Raw genomic sequence first — 21,540 nt, 5'->3', positions numbered from 1 at the left:
CAATAATGCATGAAATTAATAATAATAATAATAATAACACTTGGGGAATACCTACCTAGTGCAAATAAAAAACTACCAGCCCTCTGGAACTCAAGTGGTGCCTCCCTTATCTTCTTTTACTGACCTTTTTCTGCCGAAAGCAGTCTGTATTTGAATTGGAACCTGAAACACGACTATTGGGCGGAATAATAGCCGGATTGCCATGACAAATCATTCTGTCAAGTACTCTAATATTAATAGCGCTCAGGTTTGGGCTACGTTTTCCATGTTGCCACGAAGTTCTTACGGTACAAAATGCTCAATGTGTCTGCATGTCGGGCTAATGAATAATGCATTAGAAAAGAAAATGGCAGTGACGGTCATGAATTCTTTATACGTGGTTGTAGTAAAATGTTTGCTTTGAAGAGTGATTATAAAAAATGTTTGACTTACTTGATTCTGGACTTTGAAAAGAATATAAAGCTTTGAATGTGTAAAGTTTTTATTGTTTTAAAGAAGTTAATCTGAAATAAGGTATCTGTGAAGGATTTTAGGGATATTTAGAGGGCCTGCACCCCCGTCTTACCAAAATGTCGAATTTTTTGGTGAACGGCACCTAAATAGTTTAGCCTGAGACGAATATTTAGGGTAGACCGGGGCAAAGTGGAACACGGGGCAAAGCGGAATACCCCCCCATTAACTTTTGTATATGCGGCCCTCAATCGCCAAGCTCATGTAATAAGACCATCACACTCATTAGCAAAGTTATGGACAAATATATTTTTTCAATGACCAAGTAAAAGCAAGTATTCATTATATGCAACATTTTTCAGCACAGCAATCAATTTTACAGAAAAGAGATTGTATCTTACTATCACTGTATGATAACTTCTGTATCAAGGTGTACCAATTGACACTTTTTGACTTTCAACGTGAAGTTTCTGGTGTCCATATTTTTTTGTATTTCCTACACAGTTATTAAGCTATTTCTGTGGTCACAAGTTGGGAGTTGAAGGAGGCCCTCTATTATCTATACGCATCCGGGGCACATGATACGTGATTATAACCTAGTTTCCTTGTGTGTAGCCTTCGTCACTATGATACAGCATAAGTGTATTGAAAAATGCAGGGTCCATCGATCATGTCAGTAAATGAATATTTTGCTTTGGGACTGATTATTCGGATTACCACCCGGCATGCAAGCATTCCTGCATTACATACATCAGAATTATTACCATTGCAAGATGGCTTAAAGCTAGTTCACCACGTAAACTTGTATGGCTCAAAATTCGCGGACCGCTCGCCATTAAGTTTACTGTCATTGCGTATTTTGAAATTGTTGACGTTTTAATGATTTCCGGTCGATTATTTTTAGCTGTGTCACGTCACGTGCATGACGCTGGCGGTAACCAGCCTAGCCTAACTTCAGTAAACAAATACGATCGCCGATATCGATGTGATGTGGGACTTGCATAGGATTACACAGAGATATTTCTTGCCAAAATTTGACCATTTGTAGGCAAGTTGGCCCTACTTGGTCTGCGTTATGTGAAAAAGGACGGCCGTAAGTAAGTATACGTGCAACGCTTTTGATGTATCGGGAGACTGTGAGGGATCCGAAACAGCGAGTGACGGAGCTTATTCTTGGTTGTGTAATATTCCTTCAATACGCTGCCGTACGGTAATAGTCTTATACGATGGACAGATAGTATCAGTTTGTGAATGAGGACATCGTATAAGTTCCTTATACTTAAAGCTAGCATTTCAAGTATCTCTTATAAGCTAATAACAAATGGTGCCCGCTGGAATCTCTTGAGGCATTGTCTTTTTTAAAGACATTTCTTGTTTAGGATGTCCTGATTGTCACATGGGCTCTCGAAAACATGTGCTGCACGATATAGGGACAGGAAAATTTGCTCCGTTTACAAACAAAGCACTCAAACACAGCAAATGTCGCCCTCAACGGTTCGAGCGTCTGACGACCATCACTTCGAACCATTACATCCGCGTAACGTTGTTGATGTACGATGCCTGGACATGGACTCGACTGTGCCTCCACCATTCCAAATATTTTCACCTGCTACGATACGTTTCAGAACTTCATATTTTGGATTAGGCCTTCAATACGTTTCAGATTTACAAAATTTGGATAGTGCTCTACTTATTAGGCCTACATAGTACATTGTACTGATGTAGTACTACTGAACTAGAAGAAGCAGGCCTACATATTTACAAGTATAGCGAGGTATGTACATGTATCACCCTTGTATGTTTTATTATGAGTGTGTGTTTACGTGCCTCATTAAGTTAGTCCGGCTCATGCTCGTGGTCATAGAACTCCAAAACCTTTGTTTTTCATTTGACTTAAAGAATAGGGCACTTTATTTGTTACTGATTTAGAGGTAAGTAATAATGTTCTTAATTTTAGGTAATTTGTGAATAAAATAATAGTTCAAACCACTGAAAGTCGGGGAACATTTTCAGGTAGGCCTATGCAGAAATGAAACAGTTTGAACTTCACTTGAACCACATATATTGGAAACAGTTGCTACTCTGTGATATAAAGATGATAACTTTTAACTAGAAAGTGTTACCATGGTTACCAAGCATTGGTTGCCAACAATGTTTATAGGAGAAGGTTCAGAGATCACATCTTTTTCAACTACACCAAGTATACCAGTACTACCACTATCAGGACAATATATTATTTGTATTTTTGCTCATGTCATGTTCTCTGAAAAACATAAGGTGCGAAATAAATAAAAAGCAAGACCGTATCTTGTCAAGCATGATACGGGGAACATGAAAACAAATTTAAGGGAGCATGTCTCCCACTACAAAATTAATTAATTATTTAATAAAAATAAAAATAAAGAAAAACATAAGGGGCGAAATAAATAAAAGCTAGACCATATCTTGTCAAGCATGATACGAGGAATATGGAAAAAATATAAGGGAGCATACCCCCACTACAACATTAATTAATTATTGAACTAAAAATAAAATAAAGAAAAACATAAGAGGCCAAATAAATAAAAAGCAAGACCTCATCTTGTCAAGCATGACACGAGGAACATGAAAACAAATATAAGGGAGCATGTCCCCACTACAAAATTAATTATTTAATTGTTTAATTAAAAATAAAATAAAGAACAACATAAGGGCCGAAATAAATGAAAAGGCAAGACCTTATCTTGTCAAGCATGATACGAGGAACATGAAAAAAACACCATAATGGAGCATAACTCCACTACAAAATTAATCAATAAATCATTTAAAATTGATTAATTAATCATTTAATTAAAAAATGAAATAAAGAAAAACACAAGGGCCGAAATAGATAAAAAGCAAGACCTTATCTTGTCAAGCATGATACGAGGAACATGAACAAAAATATAACATGAGGGCCGAAATATTTTTTTAAAGCAAAACTTGATCTTGTCAAGCATGATACGATTACGAGGAACATGAAAACAAATATAAGGAAGCATATCCCCACCACAAAATCAATTAATAAGTTAATTAAAAAAATTAAAAAATAAGGGGCGCAATAAATAAAAAGCAAGACCTTATCTTGTCAAGCATGATATGAGGAACATAAAAAACAACAACAATGGAGCATACCCCCACTACAAAATTAATTAATTAATCATCATTTTAATAATTAAAAAATCAAATAAAGAAAAAACACAAAGGGCGAAATGAATAAAAAGCAAGATCTTATCTTGTCAAGCATGATACGAGGAACATGATAAAAATATAATGGAGCATACCCCACTACAAAATTAATTAATTAATTAATCATTTAATTAAAAAAATAAAGAAAGAAAAACACAAGGGGTGAAATAAATAAAAAGCAAGACCTTATCTTGTCAAGCATGATACGAGTAACATGAAAAAATATAATGGCGCATACCCCCACTACAAAATTAATTAATTAATCATTTAATTCACAATAAAATAAAGAAAAACACAATCGGCGAAATAAATGAAAAGCAAGACATTATCTTGTCAAGCATGATACGAGGAACATGAAAAAACAATATAAGGGAGCATCCCCAATAATTTTCTTCCCCAGTTTCCCCCTCCACACTTTTGATTAAAAAACCCCAAAATTACGGGGTTTTTTTGCGCAAAATTGGTCGATTTGCCCCCCCCCCCTTGAAATTCACTTTTCTCCCCAATGCCCACTCCGAAAAAAATTCCTGGCCACTGCATTAGTTACTAAATTACTAAGGCTAATACGCCGTTAAAACTATTGTTATTTTCTGGGCAACATTGTTGTCATGCATACACTGTGGTTGTCATATTTTGAGGAGTAAGTTGGCAAGTAAGCAAAGCGATTCAAAGATAGAGGAGAAAGTCGTTGATATTGCTGCGATTTTGGAAGTAAATAATAAGATATTTCGCTATATAGAGCGTATTCTAATGTGGAGCACCTCGCCGCAACCCTTTTACTCGTATGTAGACCGTTTATGTGGTTTTAACCCTGGAACTATAAAAATCTTTGATCATCCTGGTAAATAAATAGATAAATAAATAAATAAATAAATTAAATAATTAAGTCATTAAAGGAGTATTTCGTGATCCTAGCATGCTATTTTTATGACATTTTTCAGTAGATATCCACAAAAAAAGCTTTTTTCCCAAAATTGCAGTTGATTCCGATTTTGCGTTTGCGAGTTATGCACGATTATGTGTATTACACTGCCCCCCCCAGCAAACACAAAACGTTTTCGACATCATTCGCAAAAGGTTATAAAAGGTTGTCAGAAAATGTTTAAATGTCGAGTTGTATAAAGGGTACATTAATGGTATAAAACGTTTTCATAACATTAAAAAACATTTGTTGGTAATTTACTGCACAGCAAACACAAATATTTTACATAAAACATTTAAATGTCGGGTTATATAAAGGGTATAAATACGTTTTAATAACATTCCAAAAACATTTGTGAAAACTTGGTACAAATCATTCTAAACAGAATGTTATTTTGGGGTTGAAAAAATATTTTGCAAAAAATGTTTGCACAAAATATTTACAATAACGTTTTTAAAATGTTTTCACGACCTTTATATAACCCGACATTTAAATGTTATTAAAACGTTTTGTAAAAAACATTTTAAGAACATTTCTTTGTTTCCTGGGTGCAAATATTTTAACATAATGTTATTGAAGTGTTGACAAAATATTTGATCAAAAATGTTTGCAAAAATAGTTTACAATGACATTTCGAAAACATTTAAAAAATATTCTTGTAATGTGTTTTCATACAAAACGTTATAAAAAGATTTCATGACCTTTATATAACCCGACATTTTAATGTTATTATAACGTTTTTACCTATACCAAAACCCAAAATATAACTTATTTAAAACGTTTTAAAAACGTTTTTGTGTTTGCTGGGCCATAGACAAATGTGTTGTAATTTCTTTCTGGTACACCAGAACGAAATTCAAATTTCACGATATCTTTGCTAAACGAATTAATCTGCAAGAATTTTTTGGTACATAAACATTATTCAGTCAGAGGTTTCCAGTGATATAAAAATCTCAACTTTTTTTGAGAAAAGTGGGGGGATGATGCTGTGGATCACGAAATGTCCCTTTAAATACATTAATTAATTAATTAATTAATTAAATAATTAATATTTATCAATCAATTTTCATTCACTCTGACGTGTCACATAATGATTACTGAATGTACTATTTTGGATACCATCAGGATAGCAGAAGTATAGCAGACCTACCATAATTAGATTTCACAATAGAATCAAAGTTATTTAATTTCTTTTATTAGTGGTGGGTTAAAGAATGATGATGCTTCAAATTTCTTAGGAAACAGCTTAGTTGATGCAGTATGATCTCCTGAGCATTTTGACATCTTTTCATCCAAATCGGCCAAAAAGAGAAGGTGCCGGCCAAAACAAGTATTTGGACAGGGGGGTTTGAAAATCAATATTTTCATCAACAATCATTATTATATGCCTGATTCTGTTAAAGTTGGTATTAATTTGTATGTAATTGATGTTTAGAATTCCATTTTTGAAAGTTGCATAAAAATTGGAGTTGTCGTTTTCTTAAAATGGCCATTTTACGTCCAAATAAAGATATGAGGGCGCTTCGCATTTAACTTGCAAACGATCTTTAAAACCAAAATTTGAATGGCGTATGTATGAAGATAATAGAGACCTTGCGAAATGAAGTTACTTTAACTTTAACTTTAACGTCTAGAGGATTATAGAGGATTATGTATTCAAAACCACCTTCTCTAATCATAGGTAGTACCTGCTCAAGAAATTTGTGCGATATACATTGTACATGTACCGTTTGATTTTGGCAGACATTTGAATATTTCATAGAACGCTGCTATTCAACTGTGCAGGGGTCAATGCACTTTAAACTGTGTACGTTTCAATGGAAGGCTGCCTGAGAATACAAAAAATGGGGCCACGGTCAAACGAAAAGATATATAATGCCCAAATTTCTTGAGGATGTACCACATGTGATTATCTTCATACTGACATCAATAAAATTTCATGTGAAAAGAACGTGCGCATGTTTTATGCAAAGCGCCCTCACATCCTTATTTGGACGTAAAACGGCCATTTTAAGAAAAACGACAATTCCAATTTTTATGCAACTTTCAAAAATGGAATTCTAGACATCAATTACCTGCAAAACAACACCAAATTTAACAGAATTAGGCATAAAATAATGATTATTGATGAAAATATTGATTTTCAGACCCCTAACAGACCCCTCTGTCCAAATACTTGTTTTGGCCGGCACCTTCTCATTTTTTGGCCGATTCGGATGAAAAAGGTGTCAAATTGCTCAGGAGATCATGCCGCATCAAATAAGCTGGTTCCCTAAGAAATTTGAAATATCACCCTTTTTAAACTTAAGGCTGTTTAACCTACTCCTATTTTTATGCCTTATACTTGTGACAATTGCATTCTAGTACACTAAGTAATAATTTGAATCTACAAAGAATTTCATGTATGGGGACACATGTTTTAAAACTCAATATCTTATATCTCTAAACACACACACTTTTTTATTTAAATTATCGTATTCAGGATCTTCCTACGATTCAAGAATTAACAATATGGAAGTTGTGTGCCAAATACATATTCCCTGTACATAATTGGATACCAGCACATAAATACGTTATTCTTACCCGATAACGGCAGATCTATGCTGTCCGGGATGGGGATTTTATTTTTTAAGTATATTTCCCGAATCCTGGGAAATTATATGCTTAACATACATGTACATGCTGTTATTGCATTGCCAACTCACTTGGTTTATGTAAGTTCAGGAAATTGAATACATGAATCCAAAACCCACCCAAGTCCATGGGAAGTGATTTTGAGAAAAAAACTGTATCATTTTAATGCCTTCAGTTAGATTTACCTGGTCAATATGGTAAGTTGTACGTGCAAATGGGTGAGTTAGACTGTATTAGGTATGACGATTAGCATTTCAGGGACTTCGTGGGGTTCATTTTAAATTCTGGACTTCTGGGTGGTTTTTTTGAATCATATACAAAGACAATAATGTTGGAATGAGATTACCACTAGTAAGATAATACAAAATAAAGCACACAGTTATGTATAATGTTCATAAGCATTCTGCCATGTAATATAAACCACACACTTTCCTTGATTAACCCCATTTTTTTTCAAAAGTCACTCTCCAGCAGTGAATGTGTTTCAAGTGGACTTTTATACATACTGGATTTCAATCAGTGTGTTACAAGACTCAAATGATGGACTTGGGCTGATCCTTTCATACATGCTATTTTTCACATGCTCAATAGACACAGAGGATGAATTTGAGTTGTTCTTTCATACATACAGGCCTATGTATAGCAACACTTTCCCATGCTCAACTCAATTTGGCCAAAGTATGGACTTGGATGGCTTTTGTATTCATATATTCAATTACATAATGTCACAAAATGCTGCACACACCAATCGTACCCCTTTTGCACAGCAAACGGTTAATGCATCACAGAGGGCTGGACAGAAAAGTAATTGCACATGGTATTATGCCCGCAAAACTATAATATTTTTGCCAAACATAAATCAATTTTGGGACATTGTCACAAAATATCATTTCAAAAATAACTGCTCTCCGTTTAGGTGAAATTTGTAGAAATTTGTAACATTTTCTAAAAATACACATATGTATTTAAAAAGGGGGCATAGTTGCCATTAATATACAAGTGGCCGCAAAAGAGACTTATGAGAAATGGTCATTTCGGAATTAGTAGGCCTATATGTGGTCTTTGCAGGGGGTTGCGTGGTTGATCCTCTTTAAATGAGTTGGGTTAACTCACCCCCCAAGAAAATTTAACCCCGTAAAATAACCTCCAAAAATGTAAACCACTGCACCACCGCAGAGTATAAAGTTAACAATTGGCCCGGTAAACACATAATGTTACCTTTATTTTCCGCGCAATTATCAGAGAAACACATGACCAAAATAATGATCACGGATTTTGTCTGCGCCCCCTCATACAAATGACCCTGATACACGACTGAACATGTAAAATACTTGTACCGCATAAAGGATTTTTATCAGGGGCGTAGCAAGAGCTTCGGGGGGCCAATGGACAAGGAGCAGTTCGGGGTCCTTTTAACATATCTTCTATCAGCCCTAAGTCCTATCGATGGCCCATCTTAATAGCCCAAGTCCAGCTCAAAGAATAAGGGCTGTATCACTATACAGATATTTTTCAAAATAAATAATACCATCACACAAGAGTCAAGACTTATTCTTCTAACATGTCTAACACAATTATAAAACAAGATTTTCATGTTTGTATTGTTATTATTTCCGTTTTGGTGCTTTGTTTGGAAATACAGCATGAAATGTCAAATTCTTATGTTTCCTATTATAGTGCTCCATTTCGGTGCTTTGTTTGCAAATACGACATGGAATTTTGAATTCTTATGTTATCTATTATAGTGCTCCGTTTTGGTGCTTTGTTTGGAAATACAGGATGAAATTTCTAATTCTTATGTTTCCTATTATAGTGCTCCGTTCTGGTGCTTTGGTTGCAAATACGGCACGGGATTTTTTAATTTTATGTTATCTATTATATTGCTCCGTTTTGGTGCTTTGTTTGGAAATACAGCATGAAATTTCTAATTTTTATGTTTCCTATTATAGTGCTCCGTTTTGGTGCTTTGTTTGCCAATACGGCACGGGATTTTTTTAAAACAAGATTTTCATGTTTGTATTGTTATTATTTCCGTTTTGGTGCTTTGTTTGGAAATACAGCATGAAATGTCAAATTCTTATGTTTCCTATTATAGTGCTCCATTTCGGTGCTTTGTTTGCAAATACGACATGGAATTTTGAATTCTTATGTTATCTATTATAGTGCTCCGTTTTGGTGCTTTGTTTGGAAATACAGGATGAAATTTCTAATTCTTATGTTTCCTATTATAGTGCTCCGTTCTGGTGCTTTGGTTGCAAATACGGCACGGGATTTTTTTAATTCTTATGTTATCTATTATATTGCTCCGTTTTGGTGCTTTGTTTGGAAATACAGCATGAAATTTCTAATTTTATGTTTCCTATTATAGTGCTCCGTTTTGGTGCTTTGTTTGCCAATACGGCACGGGATTTTTTAAATTATTATGTTATCTATTATATTGCTCCGTTTTGGTGCTTTGTTTGGAAATACAGCATGAAATTTCTAATTCTTATGTTTCCTATTATAGTGCTCCGTTTTGGTGCTTTGTTTGCAAATACGGCATGGAATTTTTAATTCTTATGTTATCTATTATAGTGCTCCGTTTTGGTGCTTTGTTTGAAAATACAGCATGAAGTTTCTAATTCTTATGTTTCCTATTATAGTGCTCCGTTTTGGTGCTTTGTTTACAAATACGGCATGGGATTTTTTAAATTCTTGTGTTATCTATTATATTGCTCCGTTTTGGTGCTTTGTTTGGAAATACAGCATGAAATTTCTAATTCTTATGTTTCCTATTATAGTGCTCCGTTTTGGTGCTTTGTTTGCAAATACGGCATGGGATTTTTTAAATTCTTATGTTATCTATTATATTGCTCCGTTTTGGTGCTTTGTTTGGAAATACAGCATGAAATTTCTAATTCTTATGTTTCCTATTATAGTGCTCCGTTTTGGTGCTTTGTTTGCAAATACGGCATGGAATTTTTAATTCTTATGTTATCTATTATAGTGCTCCGTTTTGGTGCTTTGTTTGGAAATACAGCATGAAATTTCTAATTCGTATGTTTCCTATTATAGTGCTCCGTTTTGGTGCTTTGTTTGCAAATACGGCATGGAATTTTTAATTCTTATGTTATCTATTATAGTGCTCCGTTTTGGTGCTTTGTTTGGAAATACAGCATGAAATTTTTAATTCTTATGTTTCCTATTATAGTGCTCCGTTTTGGTGCTTTGTTTGCCAATACGGCACGGGATTTTTTTAATTCTTATGTTATCTATTATATTGCTCCGTTTTGGTGCTTTGTTTGGAAATACAGCATGAAATTTCTAATTTTATGTTTCCTATTATAGTGCTCCGTTTTGGTGCTTTGTTTGCAAATACGGCATGGAATTTTTAATTCTTATGTTATCTATTATAGTGCTCCGTTTTGGTGCTTTGTTTGAAAATACTGCATGACATTTCTAATTCTTGTGTTTCCTATTATAGTGCTCCGTTTTGGTGCTTTGTTTACAAATACGGCATGGGATTTTTTAAATTCTTGTGTTATCTATTATATTGCTCCGTTTTGGTGCTTTGTTTGGAAATACAGCATGAAATTTCTAATTCTTATGTTTCCTATTATAGTGCTCCGTTTTGGTGCTTTGTTTGCAAATACGGCATGGAATTTTTAATTTTATGTTATCTATTATAGTGCTCCGTTTTGGTGCTTTGTTTGGAAATACAGCATGAAATTTCTAATTCTTATGTTTCCTATTATAGTGGTCCGTTTTGGTGCTTTGTTTGCCAATACGGCACGGGATTTTTTAATTATTATGTTATCTATTATATTGCTCCGTTTTGGTGCTTTGTTTGGAAATACAGCATGAAATTTCTAATTCTTATGTTTCCTATTATAGTGCTCCGTTTTGGTGCTTTGTTTGCAAATACGGCATGGAATTTTTAATTCTTATGTTATCTATTATAGTGCTCCGTTTTGGTGCTTTGTTTGAAAATACAGCATGAAATTTCTAATTCTTATGTTTCCTATTATAGTGCTCCGTTTTGGTGCTTTGGTTGCAAATACGGCACGGGATTTTTTTAATTCTTATGTTATCTATTATATTGCTCCGTTTTGGTGCTTTGTTTGGAAATACAGCATGAAATTTCTAATTTTTATGTTTCCTATTATAGTGCTCCGTTTTGGTGCTTTGTTTGCCAATACGGCACGGGATTTTTTTAATTATTATGTTATCTATTATATTGCTCCGTTTTGGTGCTTTGTTTGGAAATACAGCATGAAATTTCTAATTCTTATGTTTCCTATTATAGTGCTCCGTTTTGGTGCTTTGTTTGCAAATACGGCATGGAATTTTTAATTTTATGTTATCTATTATAGTGCTCCGTTTTGGTGCTTTGTTTGAAAATACAGCATGAAATTTCTAATTCTTATGTTTCCTATTATAGTGCTCCGTTTTGGTGCTTTGTTTACAAATACGGCATGGGATTTTTTTAAATTCTTGTGTTATCTATTATATTGCTCCGTTTTGGTGCTTTGTTTGGAAATACAGCATGAAATTTCTAATTCTTATGTTTCCTATTATAGTGCTCCGTTTTGGTGCTTTGTTTGCAAATACGGCATGGGATTTTTTAAAATTCTTATGTTATCTATTATATTGCTCCGTTTTGGTGCTTTGTTTGGAAATACAGCATGAAATTTCTAATTCTTATGTTTCCTATTATAGTGCTCCGTTTTGGTGCTTTGTTTGCAAATACGGCATGGAATTTTTATTTTTTATGTTATCTATTATAGTGCTCCGTTTTGGTGCTTTGTTTGGAAATACAGCATGAAATTTCTAATTCGTATGTTTCCTATTATAGTGCTCCGTTTTGGTGCTTTGTTTGCAAATACGGCATGGAATTTTTAATTCTTATGTTATCTATTATAGTGCTCCGTTTTGGTGCTTTGTTTGGAAATACAGCATGAAATTTTTAATTCTTATGTTTCCTATTATATTGTTCCCTTTTGGTGTTTTGTTTGCCAATACGGCACGGGATTTTTTTAATTCTTATGTTATCTATTATATTGCTCCGTTTTGGTGCTTTGTTTGGAAATACAGCATGAAATTTCTAATTCTTATGTTTCCTATTATAGTGCTCCGTTTTGGTGCTTTGTTTGCAAATACGGCATGGAATTTTTAATTTTATGTTATCTATTATAGTGCTCCGTTTTGGTGCTTTGTTTGAAAATACAGCATGAAATTTCTAATTCTTATGTTTCCTATTATAGTGCTCCGTTTTGGTGCTTTGTTTACAAATACGGCATGGGATTTTTTTAAATTCTTGTGTTATCTATTATATTGCTCCGTTTTGGTGCTTTGTTTGGAAATACAGCATGAAATTTCTAATTCTTATGTTTCCTATTATAGTGCTCCGTTTTGGTGCTTTGTTTGCAAATACGGCATGGAATTTTTAATTCTTATGTTATCTATTATATTGCTCCGTTTTGGTGCTTTGTTTGGAAATACAGCATGAAATTTCTAATTCTTATGTTTCCTATTATAGTGCTCCGTTTTGGTGCTTTGTTTGCAAATACGGCATGGGATTTTTTAAATTCTTATGTTATCTATTATATTGCTCCGTTTTGGTGCTTTGTTTGGAAATACAGCATGAAATTTCTAATTCTTATGTTTCCTATTATAGTGCTCCGTTTTGGTGCTTTGTTTGCAAATACGGCATGGAATTTTTAATTCTTATGTTATCTATTATAGTGCTCCGTTTTGGTGCTTTGTTTGGAAATACAGCATGAAATTTCTAATTCGTATGTTTCCTATTATAGTGCTCCGTTTTGGTGCTTTGTTTGCAAATACGGCATGGAATTTTTAATTTTTATGTTTTCTATTATAGTGCTCCGTTTTGGTGCTTTGTTTGGAAATACAGCATGAAATTTCTAATTCTTATGTTTCCTATTATAGTGCTCCGTTTTGGTGCTTTGTTTGCAAATACGGCATGGAATTTTTAATTCTTATGTTATCTATTATAGTGCTCCGTTTTGGTGCTTTGTTTGAAAATACAGCATGAAATTTCTAATTCTTATGTTATCTGTTATAGTGCTCCGTTTTGGAACTTTGTTTGGCAATACAACATACATTTTTGATTCTTATGTTTAATATAATTGTTTCAAAACACAGCACTTTTTCCTCTCCCTAAATCGTGCGGTGTATCCTCGAAAAGATTGAGATCTCGACTCCTTGAAAGCCAATTTAGACTCTCTATGCCCGCTCAATCCAGGTAGTTGTTGGTGATGGTTGCTGTTTGTGGTGTGGTTTCTAGCACAAAAGTGTAGTAAACAAAACAAAAAAATAAAACTGATATTGATAAAAATAAATGAAGATTGAAACGATAACATACTGCTTCAATTTATGTTGCTGTAATATTTTTGTTATGTTTTTATTTCGCTTGTTGGAATCTGCTCTCTTTTTTCCTGTTTATTGGCTAGTTTATCATTTTTAAAATTCGACCTTCGCCCATTCTAATTCTTTGCTTGTAGAGGTCACAGTGAAACCAAAGAGGTGTCAAACTGTACATAATAATTAATTGCATTAATACATAATTATATCAATTTACCAAATTATTGTTTAGTGTCTTAACGATATAAGCTCTTTTTCAAGTGTTTGCTGATATCTTACACCACATTGGGTACATCGTACATTGAACCATTGAACTGAAAACGTGTAACTCGAACGAATGGTCAATTTAATGACAAATTGATTGATTGATTGATTTTTTGATTGACTGGTTGATTGATTGGTTGATTGATTGATTGATTTATTAATTAATTGTTGATTGATTATTGATTGATTGAATGAATTACTTTTTATCCAGAAGCAACATGGCTCAAACTTCGCAGAAGCTAACATCGAGTTATCTCCATGTTCCGCATAAGCGCCCCTGTTCGGGCAAAACCACTGGCCAGTTATTTAATGAAAGAGCCAACAATAACCCAGATAAAGAGATGTATGTATTCTACGCTGACAAGGAAAGGAAAACATATAAGCAAATGCAAGATGAGGTAAATATAACCCCAGTCATGTAGTTATAAGCTGAGATTTGACACTGTAACTCGCGTACCGTATCCAAAAATTACCCCGTTATATTCCAAATGATATCCGAGGTTTGGTAAAAAATTATTTGAAGAGCATTGGATCGCTACCATTGTCTGAAATAACTGGATCACACACCTTTTGACATTGGTACTACATGCCATAGACTTTGTGTTGTGATCATTTCGATCGTGGTGGAGAACTCAAAAGCGTGATCCAGTTGACATAGTGATAATCGGATTACACGTAACACTTCGCTGGCGAATAGGCATGACTATCAACATGCACAGTAGCGTCGAGAATGCGCACTGGCGTTGGTGCAGTAGTTTCAAACTTCATTGGCAAAGGATTTCGGGATATACCGAAATGATCAATTTTCCATTTATCCATTCCACATATTTAGCGCATCTTGATTTTGACCTCTAAACACGTAACACACATATACAAATCGCGAACAAGAAATGTGTACCCTTACTTGCCAGAATAGAGATTACTTTCACTAGGACCCACAACATGCTCATCTATCAGGGCACAGTTCTTTAACCCCAATACATTTACACATTTGTTAGCTGGACTTTGAAAATTTGGGTACAAAAACTCATACTCTGCAACAAGAGGTCAAATTTTGTACTATAATTGTTTTATTGCGGTTATTGAACTATGCCATTGGGATGAGACTATTGTGGTCCATAGTGTTTAGCCAATATTCTTAACATATTGAGCATGTAGAACTAATACCTGAACTATTTGGTACTTCACAATAGGCCTATTATGACAGTTATGATAATAAATAATTTGCAATATAATACATGTACAAGATTTATGGCAAATATAAAATCTTGATATTTTTGATATTTAACAGTCCTGTCTTTTTGTATTTTATATTATAAAAAAAATCTAAATTATTTGATATCAGAAAGGCATTCCTCGTATTCAGAATGCAATTTGGTGTGTCTGATGTGCTCTCAGGTCCCACAAAAATACTGTGCAAACGTGGGTGACTGATCCTGTAAAAAATACAAAATGTATTTCATTACATGCAGAGCCAGCAGTTTGCCCGAGGTTTGCTGAAGTTGGGTTTGAAGAAGGGCGACACTCTAGGAATCTGGGGTGGCAACCATTATGAGTGGCTATTGGCATACCTGGCCTCATTTCAAATCGGTGTCATCACGGTAGGCGTATTTAACATATTTAATCCGTTATTGGTTTTCTGGTTGTGTGTTTGGTGTGGATGTATGGGGTGGTGGTGGTGGTGGTGGTGGTGGGGGGGGTAATGTGAGGACATACGCATATTAATCTGTGTGGGATCAGAAAGGTGAGGGTGTGGCGGTGGTTGTGCTTATTTTGCTAAACCTAAAACGACTTTATGCATGGAAAAAGCAACAGCTTAAATTTATATTATCAGGCTTATATTGTGTGCAATTGCCTTTCATCCAACTCGCATGTGCCGCCCCTTTGTAAGAAATAAAAAGAAGACATTTTGCCAAAGTGGACTTCCCTTTAAAACTTGCAGACCAACTTAACATGTCTTACACCAAAGATGCTCATATTTTTCCCTGCCCATTTTTGCCAATTTTAAGGTGTTTGCTCTGACATGGCCAGGATTTTTTTAGGGGGGGGAGGGGGCAAGGCGTCTTTCAAGCGGGGTAAAATTTGACAAAAGTTGGCATCTGGTTTTTTTTCATCATTATAGGTTCACATGAGGATGGACTTTCCGTTGAGCGTTCAGCCAAAAATAATACAAAAGGTTTGTATTATTATCTTTATGCGTGTAAAAATATAATTGTATCCCTAAATTACTAAGAAAATGATCCTTTGCACTAACCATGCTAACAAAAAATAAGGAACCTGGCAACCCTCGTAAAGTACTAATGAAGCAACATACAGATACACGCATGACGAGCATTAACAATTTATTATCGTCATCGTCATTATCTTCAGTCTTATCGTATCATCATCATTCATCATCATCGACTTAGTGTCGTCGTTCTTGTCATCGTTATACTAATCGTCATCATTGTCGTTGTCGTTGCCGTTATCTTTGTCGTCGCTACCGCGCAGTATATATACTGCGTAGTATGAATCACAGACAATTACTAGAGTCTAGCTACTCCAATCTTTTCATCAACATTTCAGCTCGGAATCAAAGTAATCGTATTGATGCGATCACCTTCTGACCTGTGTGACAAAGCCTGTCAAGTTATTCCGGAGTTAGCTGTAAATTCTGCTGAAAACCTGAATTGTCAAGGGTAGGATCCGTTATATTGTATCACCATTTTAGTATTGTAGTATGCTTTAAATACTTGCCTTTTCTCACAATTTATTATAATAAATAGCTATTTGATGGCAATTAGCGATTGCCGAATAGGGTGCAACTGTACTAGTCTTATTACAAGACTGCCCTACCCCAACCCTAAATCCTAACCCTAAACTCCGTAAACGAGAACTGGACTGAAGTCTAGCAAGTTGCACCATATTCGGTAATTTTGCTGTCATTTTGGCTGATCGTTTTATACCCAACTGGTTATAAAATACACGCGTTCTAATTTGCATGTCTAATGATTTTGAGATGTCTGCACACAGACCAAACAAAAGAGTATAAAGATAAATAAATTGACACCAATCAGCCAAAATGATGTCAATAATAAAACAGCATAATTATCTGTCTTTTTCATACACGAAGGATTATTAATTCATGTTGCAAAGATGATGGTATTAGCCTTTTCGAAGTATGGCGCACAATGTAGCTAAGCTTTGACCTACTACACAAATACCAATTTTGGGCGCAAAATGCAAGTTTCAACCGTCATCCTGATGTGCTATTAGCTACAAACAAGTGCAAATTTGATGGGACACTTCACCAGTTCAATATGTTCAATGACCATCCCCGCTCCCATTATTCAATGTTGCATACTAGTTGCGAATGTACATTCAGCTTACACTCTCCCGTTCCCCACCCCCATTTTTCAATGTTGGAAGACTGTAATGTCTTCGATTTTTTGTTTCGTTTTTTTTTTAAAGTTATTAAGCATATATAAAGATTTAAAGATAAAGCTGTTGAAATTCAAAACGGAAACAAATTTCGTTCCTTCAGGTTGCAAGAGATACGATGTGAATAGAAATGGTCAAAGAGTGTGCTTTTCTAGCACTTTGGAAGCTATAATAATTGTTTTTTTTTATGTTGAGCATATCTAGACATTAACATCTGAAATCTAAGAGATAACGCTGATGAATGGAAATGCAATAAATAATGGGTGATAATATGATTCCGTTCTAGTGAGTTTTTTACTGGTATTAAAAAGGTAATAATATAGATTGTATTATATTGTTGGTACACTTTGATACGGGTACTTCAAATTCGCCCCCTCCCCCGGTCAATGTTGCCAGTTGTTAATTTGGTTATGCACCCCTAGAGACACTAAATAATGTTGGATCAAGTCATGTTGTCAACAGGTCCGTGAGACCCTTCAACATTGATTGGTGGGGACGGGGGAGGATTGGGCTATTAGGAAAAGGTATAGACTTGTCACCAAATGTTGGTGGAGCAAACATTTATAGCACATTTAGAAAATGCGGCGTTTGGTGTACAACAATGTCGGATGTCTCTAGGATCCAAGACCAAAAAACATTTACCAACATTGATTGGGGGAATGGGGGGGTATTTCAAATTATGTTTCCACTTTGAAGTGTGTTTTGCCTATCAATTTAGAAGGATTATTTTTAATTATGATAACACAGCACGTTTGATATTAAATGTTCAAAACAACATATTTGTTCATCGGAAATATATATTAAATTGTCGGCAATATAATAAAAATACGATATTCATTACCGAAATTTGTGCTAAATTAATCACTAATTTAGCCACTTGAACTAAATTACTACAGAGGCAGTGTTTATCTTCAGTAGATAGCAAACCATTTACCTGCACGTTCACTTGGGGCAAAGTGAGCCCATAGCATTATCATCATCATCATCATCATCATCATCATCATCATCATCATCATCGTACATATTATACGTAGGCCTGGGCCTACGTAAAATATGCACATTTCTTTCTTTCTTTCTTTCTTTCTTTTTCTTTCTTTCTTTCTTTCTTTCTTTCTTTTTCTTTCTTTCTTTCTTTCTTTCTTTCTTTCTTTCTTTCTTTCTTTCTTTCTTTCATTTATCTATTTATTTATTTACTTATTTATTCATTTATTAATAAATAATTTTCTTCATCAATCATGATATATTAATTCGAATGAGATGCGGGATCATTCGCAATGGTGTATTAACAATAAAACAGACCATGTTGAATTGAACATTATCATTAAAAAAAATCCGTATGCGAGTTAACGCATCATTAAAGAATTCCTTCACAGTCACTCAAGCAAGTCCTTCTTTGAGTCTCGTTCCAAAAGTAAGACTAATCATGAAATTTATATATATTGTATGGACTTTGTACTTCAGGATGTGACGGTAAACCACGATATACAAAACACAAATGAATGCATCCCAGCGGTAAACCCTTACTATAAAAGTTGATCATAGTCAATCACTTTTATTCTAAGATTAGGATGGCATATCGTGAATTTATACCTTTATGCTTTACAAATAGACAAAATATTTGCACAACAATATGGATTACCGATATGATCATTTCAGAAATCTCATTTTTTTAACGCAATATGGTCAATTTACACAACATGATAAATATGACACCTGTCAATGATCAAAACCAAAAGAAAATCAATAGCTCAATTGGTTAGAGCGCAGGTTACAATTGTTTTCTACGATTTGACGTTACGGGTTCGAGTCCCTGCACCTATTATTTTTAAACCTATTAGTTAATTGTTATAATTATTTCATGGCATTTTTTTCAAATAACATTGCAGACTAACTGTTGTCAAACTGTTTTTTAAACTAAAATACTAAATGTCACTATTGTACAGTTTACTGTGTCTTCTTAGTATTTCAGGCGGATACCCCCATTTTGTACATCATACGTAGACGATTGTCCATTGGTGCTATGTTTTTGTCAATCGTTGCACTCGGAATTTCGTACAGAGTTTGCATAACTCGTTCCTGAAAATGTTAAAAACTTTCCTTTTCTATACGCTTGGCTATAGCATCCTTACCTCATTTTTGTTCGCCAGATGAAAAATGTTTTTGATCGGATTTATATCCGGGCTTCGAGCAGGGATACTTACACTAGAGGAAGTTCTGAACGAGAAAACGGACATTTTGTTGAGAAACGGGCAAAATGGAAAGAATTTAAATTTAAAACCAGTGAAAATAGGTAATCCCAAGTGAGCTCAAAACAAACATCATTATTTTCTCATCCAAAAAAATGAGAAAATTTAAGTTCTTTCCATTTTGGCCGTTTCTCACCAAAATGTCCGTTTTCTCATCCAAAACTTCTTCTAGTGATTACCAGCGTACTCAACTTCTAAAGCAGGATAATCTATGTACTGGTAGCTATGCACTTTTTTATGTCTTATGATTTACGAGGTCAAAGGTGTCACATTTGTCCTCTTTAGGGGTAGGGCCAAAATGTCTGGAAGCGCCCAATTTGTGAGGGAATGGATTGTGTACACGTGCACGATTGATTGTGCGGACAATTCTCTTGTAGTTCCAACAAAATGTCTTGCGAAAAATATTTATATTAATGTAACTCTGTGCCAGTATAAGCTATAAAGTTGCCCTTTCAATTCTTAAACGTATACCTAAAATATCAAGAAAATATCAATGAAGCAACATAAATAAAAGATGAAAAGAAGACTAAAAATGTTCAGTATACAAGTGTTTACCAATATACCGTAAAACCTCGTCTACAAGCATATAGAGTGATTCTGATGAAAGCTAAATCAACCCCGGTGCCATTATGGAGTTTGAGCAAATAAATGACAGATCCAAGCAAGTTCAATTCCATTTTTATGCGGATGATGTTCAGTTGTTCGGCGTCTTTGATCCTGCTATACCTGGTGATGCGGCTTGTGCCCTCTTTAAACTCATTAATTGCATCAATGAGTTGAGGTGTGGCTTCAGAGTAACAAGCTCAAGCTCAATATGGCAAAAACGGAATATTTCATTGCCGCCTCTGCTACTCATTATGAATTGGTGAAGTTTTACACTCTTCACCTCGATGAGCATGTTATCAAACCCTCCGCCTCAATAAAAAATCTTGGCGTTGTATTTGATGGTGACTTGAAGATGTCCGACCATGTCACTCAGCTTTGTAGGTCCCTTAATTGGCAACTACGGAATCTTGGCAGGATAAGACGTTTCATTGACTTCAACACGTGTAATAACATTGTGCGTGCCCTTATATTGTCTAGGATAGATTACTGTTCCTCCCTCCTTAATGGCATCCCTCAGAAAAACATTCAACGTCTGCAGGGTATCCAGAACAAATCTGCCCGCCTCATCTTCCAGAAGCCCAGATTCACTTCCACATCCCCATTACTTGCCCAGCTTCACTGGCTTCCTGTGGCTGAACGAATTAAATTTCGTACGCTTGTCCACACTTACAAATGTGTCAATCTGGATTCTCCTGATTACCTCTCTTCATTGCTCCATATCCGCCAGTCCTCATACTATCTCCGATCGGCTGGTAACTCGCTTGTCATCCCCAGAACCTTCAAACTGGCTGGGGATACTGCCTTTTCTGTGGCTGGCCCCAGTCTTTGGAATAAGCTGCCAATAGTCATCAGAATGGCCCATAGCACTGGGACTTTTAAAAGTCTCCTTAAAACTTATCTCTTCCCCCAAATATGATGTTTCCCTTCCTTCTGTCTTCTTCTCGCGCCTCGCATCCCTTGGAAATTTGTGCGCGTTATAAGTTCAGTATTTATTATTATTATTATTATATACGAACAAGTATTATTGTAAGACCACTATTTTGTATTGACATATTTACGCTAGTTTCGTATGAACTTAGCTTTCATCAAAAACACTATATAATTATGCTTGTAGACGAGGTTTTACGGTATTCCATTTACTTGTATTATGCCTATTGCAAATAATATTAGGATAGTTTTAAAATTATCATAACAGCATGATGATGATTGTGTAAATACAATTTAAAAATGTTGAAAACAACATTTAAAATATCTTTCTTTCTTTCTTTCTTTCTTTCTTTCTGTCTTTTTTCATTCTTTCTTTACAGATACAAAATGAAACAACCTTTACATTTGGGCCATGTATTGAACATAGCATGAATGATTAATCCCTATTGTTCTTTGATTTCCTTAGTCAGACACGGAGTTGTGATGGATAGTTGTAATGTT

General features: G+C 34.7%; 1 long non-coding RNA gene across 1 annotated transcript; it reads left to right on the top strand.

The window, feature by feature from the left end:
- Nucleotides 1-1,867: 1,867 nt before the first annotated feature.
- On the top strand, nucleotides 1,868-15,443 carry LOC140149746 (uncharacterized). The gene is made up of 3 exons (XR_011858720.1): nucleotides 1,868-2,224; nucleotides 14,052-14,238; nucleotides 15,313-15,443. It is a non-coding gene; the product is annotated as an uncharacterized lncRNA (long non-coding RNA).
- The last annotated feature ends 6,097 nt before the right edge of the window (nucleotides 15,444-21,540 follow it).

This window comes from Amphiura filiformis, chromosome 4, assembly GCF_039555335.1.
Source record: "Amphiura filiformis chromosome 4, Afil_fr2py, whole genome shotgun sequence".
In the NCBI taxonomy this organism is placed as follows: Eukaryota; Metazoa; Echinodermata; class Ophiuroidea; order Amphilepidida; family Amphiuridae; genus Amphiura; species Amphiura filiformis.
Note: the sequence above shows the minus strand (reverse complement) of the source record. Positions and strands in the feature narration are given on the sequence as shown.